This window comes from Entelurus aequoreus, linkage group LG12 (genome assembly GCF_033978785.1).
Source record: "Entelurus aequoreus isolate RoL-2023_Sb linkage group LG12, RoL_Eaeq_v1.1, whole genome shotgun sequence".
NCBI classification, from domain to species: domain Eukaryota; kingdom Metazoa; phylum Chordata; class Actinopteri; order Syngnathiformes; family Syngnathidae; genus Entelurus; species Entelurus aequoreus.
The window spans coordinates 55,616,998-55,622,997 of NC_084742.1; the positions used below are offsets into that span (position 1 = coordinate 55,616,998).

At 35.6% G+C, this 6,000-nt stretch overlaps 1 protein-coding gene across 1 annotated transcript in view; it reads left to right on the plus strand.

The window, feature by feature from the left end:
• LOC133661298 (neuron navigator 3-like) overlaps window positions 1–6,000 on the plus strand; it is a 396,870-nt gene that overhangs the window by 266,670 nt on the left and 124,200 nt on the right. The gene's annotated exons all lie outside the window — the stretch shown is intronic.

The window sequence follows — 6,000 nt, forward strand, 5'->3', positions numbered from 1 at the left end:
ATACAAAAAAAACACGTTTTTTGGGGGAAAAAGGGCATAAAATAAACAAAAAAAAATAGATAAACATTTTTAAAAACTTGTAGTGGACAAATAGATATGAAGTTGATCCAGAGATTTAAGTTTTGAACGTTCCAAAAAATATATATTTTAAATAAGTCATACAGTTTTATATTATTTTTACTTTCAACATTTAAATCTGCAGATCAACTTCAGATCCATCCGTCGATTAGACTTTTTTAAATGTATTTTTTGTTGGTTTTATGCCCTTTTTGTCATAGAAAACTTAGTTTTTATTATGGCAAACACATAAAATGTGTATAATGTTCCCCAAAAAATATTGAAGGGGGGAGGATTTTGGATATTTTTGTGTTTTCCATATACAAAAAAACTAAGGGTTTTTGTTGGGCAAAAAGGGCATAAAACAAACAAACAAAAAAAGATAAAAATGTATAAAAACTTGTAGTGGACGGATAGATCTGAAGTTGATCCAGAGATTTAAGTTTTGAACGTAAAAAAAAATTAAATTATATAAGTGTTACAATTTTAGTTTATTTTTACTTTTTAATTTAAATCTGCAGACCAACTTCAGATCTATCCATCAATGATAGTTTTTTAAATATATGTTTTTGTTGGTTTTATTCCCTTTTTGTCTTAGAACACTTATTTATTTTAATGAAAACACACAAAATGTGCAATATTTTCCCCAAAAAATATTTGGGTGGGAATTTGGATATTTTGTTGTTTTTTTGGCAAAAAAGGCATAAAACAAAACAAAAAATACAAAAAAATATACAAAAACTTGTAACTAAACTTGAGATCTGAATTTGATCCAGAACTTTAAGTTTTGAATGTAAAAAAAATAAAATAAAAAATGTAAATAAGTCATACAATTTTATATTATTTTTACTTTCAACATTTAAATCTGCAGATCAACTTAAGATCTATCCGTCGATGATACTTTTTTAAATGTATTTTTTTGTTGGTTTTATGCCCTTTTTGTCATAGAAAACTTAGTTTTTATTATAGCAAACACACAAAATGTGTAATATTTTCCCCAAAAAATATTGGGGGGGGGGGGGGCTTCTTAGAATTACTCCTAAGAAGTCTGCTAAGAGTTGACTTAAGAGTAAATAAATTATTCGCTGAAAGCTGCACTTAAAAGTTAGTTATCAAGCGTCTTACTCACACTTTCAGCGAAGTGTAGGACTGAATCTTAAGTGTCACACTCAGAGCTGAATTACGACATTACTATGTGCCGTAAACGCAATTTTAGGTGACGTCATTTCTGTGTCCATAGAAATGACCAATCACGGAAGGGAATCCGTTGTCTAAGAATAAAGAAATATCTTGGAAATATTTAAGTGGACAATGGGAGTGTATATTTTGACAATAAACTACAAAATAATACAAAACAAACTAGTCCCCGCCGGCACTCACGCTACCGCTCCCTCTCTTCTCTCGCCCACACACTCACTGACGTCACTCACCTCACGGCCACACACATACGCTACTGTCATAACATTTTCTTTCCAATTCATTAATTAGGCAACTAATTTGAAACTGGTGTGGGTGGCTCTATATATACTAGCCCACTGCAGCCACATGCAGAAATCAACAAGGAATCGAAAAGTATTAAATCTGTGACAAAAATAATATCCGCTCTGTCTAAACGATACCGTTTGATCAGCTGCTCGTCATCAAAAAAACAACAACATTGTTCCGTTCCCTGAACGTTCGCGCACGTCTCTCTCGCCTCAGTGCCATCCCCTGCTGGCAACTCCTAACCACTTAAGACACCTCTGAAGGTCTCTTAAATATCGTGGAGAGTAGGAGTGATTCTTAGACTTAAGAACGTTGATAAAAAGCTTTTATTCTTAAGTTTGAGAGTAGGACTAAATTTCGCAAATTCTCAGGACTTAAGTGTAAAATGGCACTCTAAGAAGCTTGATAAGTACGGCCCCAGATCTATCCATCAATGATACTTTTTTAAATGTATTTTTTTGGTTGATTTTATTCCCTTTTTGTCATAGAACACTTATTTTTTTTAATGGAAAACACACACAATGTGCAATATTTTCCCCAAAACATATTTAGGGGGGATTTGGGATATTGTGTGTGTTTTCCACATACAAAAAAACTTTTTTTTTTTTTTTGGCAAAAAGGGCATAAAAAAAAGGAAAAAAATACATAAAAATGTATAAAAACTTGTAATTGACGGATATATCTGAAGATAGTTTTGAACGTAAAAAAAAAATAAGTCATACAATTTTAGTTTATTTTTACTTTTTAATTTAAATCTGCAAACCAACTTCAGATCTATCCGTCGATTATCCTTTTTTAAGTGTATTTTTTGTTGGTTTTATGCCCTTTTTGTCATAGAATACTTAGTTTTTATTATGGCAAACACATAAAATGTGTACAATTTTCCCCAAAAAATATTGGGGAGGGGGTTATTTAGGATATTTTGTGTGTTTTCCATATACAAAAAAAACTAAGATTTTTTTTGGAAAAAGGGCATAAAATAAACCAAAAAAATAGATACAATTTTTTTTAAACTTGTAGTGGACGGATAGATCTGAAGTTGATCCAGAGATTTGAGTTTTGAACGTTAAAAACAAAATGTATGACTTATTTTAAATGCTATTTTAACATTTTAATGTATTTTTTTGTTTATGCCCTTTTTGTCATTGAACATTCAGTTTTTTTAAGCCAAAGACACAAAATATGCAATTTTTTCCCCCAAAAAAATATTTCAAAGTGTAGTATTTGATGTAAAGTCATTGGAGCCTGGAATCAGTCAATAATTCATAACATTAATTTTGATTTACTTTTTTTTTTTTTTAACAATTAGTTTTAAAGAACAATGACAGCCTGCATGGCAACTTTGTGTTATTCGAGTCAAAACTGCAACTTGTCCCCGTTACATTTCACTCGTTTGCTCAGTTACTACACTCTTTTACGGCATACTTTTTGTGTCTTTTTTAGGGACCACAATGTCCCTTTGGGACAGAGGACCCTATTGTTATTGTAACGTTTTATTAGGGACCACAATGTCCCTTTGGGACAGAGGACCCTATTGTTATTGTAACGTTTTATTCTTTATTATTATTCCACCACCTCTTTGAGCTGTAATATTACCCCCTTAACATGCTTCAAAACTCACCATATTTGACACACACATCAGGACTGGCGAAAATTGCGATCTAGTAAAAAACCTAGCCCCAAAACCCAAAAATGCGCTCTAGCGCCCCCTAGGAATAAAACACTGACGAAACTGCCTGTAACTTTCAGTACTAATGTCGTAGCGACATTAAACAAAAACCCCTATGTAGGTCTCACTTAGACCTACATTTCATACAATGACATCCTTCAGCTAAAATCTACAGGAAGTTGGCTATTCCCCCTTCAAAACAAATGTTTTGTAAAAACAGTCACTTTTGCCTCTTTGAGCTGTAATTTGACCCCCTTAACATGCTTCAAAACTCACCAAACTTTAGGACAGGACTGGCAAAAATTGCGATCTAATAAAAAACCCAACCCCAAAACTCAAAATTGCGCTCTAGCGCCCCCTAGGAAGAAAACACAGACACAACTGCTCCTAGGAAGACAACTCAAACAAAACTACCTGTAACTTCCAGTAGGAATGTCGTAGAGACATGAAACAAAAACCTCTATGTAGGTCTCACTTAGACCTACATTTCATACACTGACAATCCCCAGCAAAAATCAACAGAAAGTTTGCAATCCCACTTCAAAACAAAAGTTGTTATTATTATTATACCGCCGCCTTTTTGAGCTGTAATTTGACCCCCTTAACATGCTTCAAAACTCACCATCTTTGACACACACATCAGGACTGGCGAAAATTGCGATCTAGTGAAAAACCTTGCCCCAAAACGCAAAAATGCGCTGTAGCGCCCCCTAGGAAGAAAAACACTGACAAAACTGCGTGTAACTTCAAGTACGAATGTCGTAGCGACATGAAACAAAAACCTCTATGCAGGTCTCACTTAGACCTAGATTTCATACAATGACACCCTTCAGCTAAAATCTACAGGAAGTTGGCTATTCCCCCTTCAAAACAAATGTTTTGTAAAAACAGTCACTTTTGCCTCTTTGAGCTGTAATTTGACCCCCTTAACATGCTTCAAAACTCACCAAACTGGACACACACATCAGGACTGGCAAAAATTGCGATCTAATAAAAAAAACCCAACCCCAAAACTCAAAATTGCCTTTTAGCGCCTCCTAGGAAGAAAACACAGACACAACTGCTCCTAGGAAGAAGACTCAGACAAAACTGCCTGTAACCTCCAGTAGGAATGTCTTAGAGTCATGAAACAAAAACCTCTATGTAGGTCTCACTTAGACCTACATTTCATATTTTGACAACCCCCAGCAAAAATCAACAGAAAGTTTGCAATCCCCCTTCAAAACAAAAGTTGTTATTATTATTATACTGCCGCCTCTTTGAGCTGTAATTTGACCCCCTTAACATGCTTCAAAACTCACCATATTTGACACACACATCAGGACTGGCGAAAATTGCGATCTAGTAAAAAACCTAGCCCCAAAACCCAAAAATGCGCTCTAGCGCCCCCTAGGAATAAAACACTGACAAAACTGCCTGTAACTTTCAGTACTAATGTCGTAGCGACATTAAACAAAAACCTCAATGTAGGTCTCACTTAGACCTAGATTTCATACAATAACATCCTTCAGCTAAAATCTACAAGAAGTTGGCTATTCCCCCTTCAAAACAAATGTTTTGTAAAAACAGTCACTTTTGCCTCTTTGAGCTGTAATTTGACCCCCTTAACATGCTTCAAAACTCACCAAACTTTAGGACAGGACTGGCAAAAATTCCGATCTAATAAAAAACCCAACCCCAAAACTCAAAATTGCACTCTAGCGCCCCCTAGGAAGAAAACACGGACACAACTGCTCCTAGGAAGACAACTCAAACAAAACTGCCTGTAACTTCCAGTAGGAATGTCGTAGAGACATGAAACAAAAACCTCTATGTAGGTCTCACTTAGACCTACATTTCATACACTGACAACCCCCAGCAAAAATCAACAGAAAGTTTGCAATCCCCCTTCAAAACAAAAGTTATTATTATTATACCGCCGCCTCTTTGAGCTGTAATTTGACCCCCTTAACATGCTTCAAAACTCACCATATTTGACACACACATCAGGACTGGCGAAAATTGCGATCTAGTGAAAAACCTTGCCCCAAAACGCAAAAATGCGCTGTAGCGCCCCCTAGGAAGAAAAACACTGACAAAACTGCGTGTAACTTCAAGTACGAATGTCGTAGCGACATGAAACAAAAACCTCTATGTAGGTCTCACTTAGACCTAGATTTCATACAATGACACCCTTCAGCTAAAATCTACAGGAAGTTGGCTATTCCCCCTTCAAAACAAATGTTTTGTAAAAACAGTCACTTTTGCCTCTTTGAGCTGTAATTTGACCCCCTTAACATGCTTCAAAACTCACCAAACTGGACACACACATCAGGACTGGCAAAAATTGCGATCTAAAAAAAAAAACCCAACCCCAAAACTCAAAATTGCCTTTTAGTGCCCCCTAGGAAGAAAACACAGACACAACTGCTCCTAGGAAGAAGACTCAGACAAAACTGCCTGTAACCTCCAGTAGGAATGTCTTAGAGTCATGAAACAAAAACCTCTATGTAGGTCTCACTTAGACCTACATTTCATATTTTGACAACCCCCAGCAAAAATCAACAGGTTTGCAATACCCCCTTCAAAACAAAAGTTTTGTAAAAACCAGTCACCTTTTTTCAAACATTATCTCCTCTGAGCGCGTTTGTCGTGTCGGCTTCAAACTAGCACAGGAGAGACTTTTAACCCTTCTGATTAAAAGTTGACCAAAGAGTTTTAATTACTGCTCCGGTTTGGATTTTATGTGCCTTCAAAGTCGGTCCCGTCCATCGCTGCTTGCAGCTTTAATTTAATAGTATTTTTAGAAT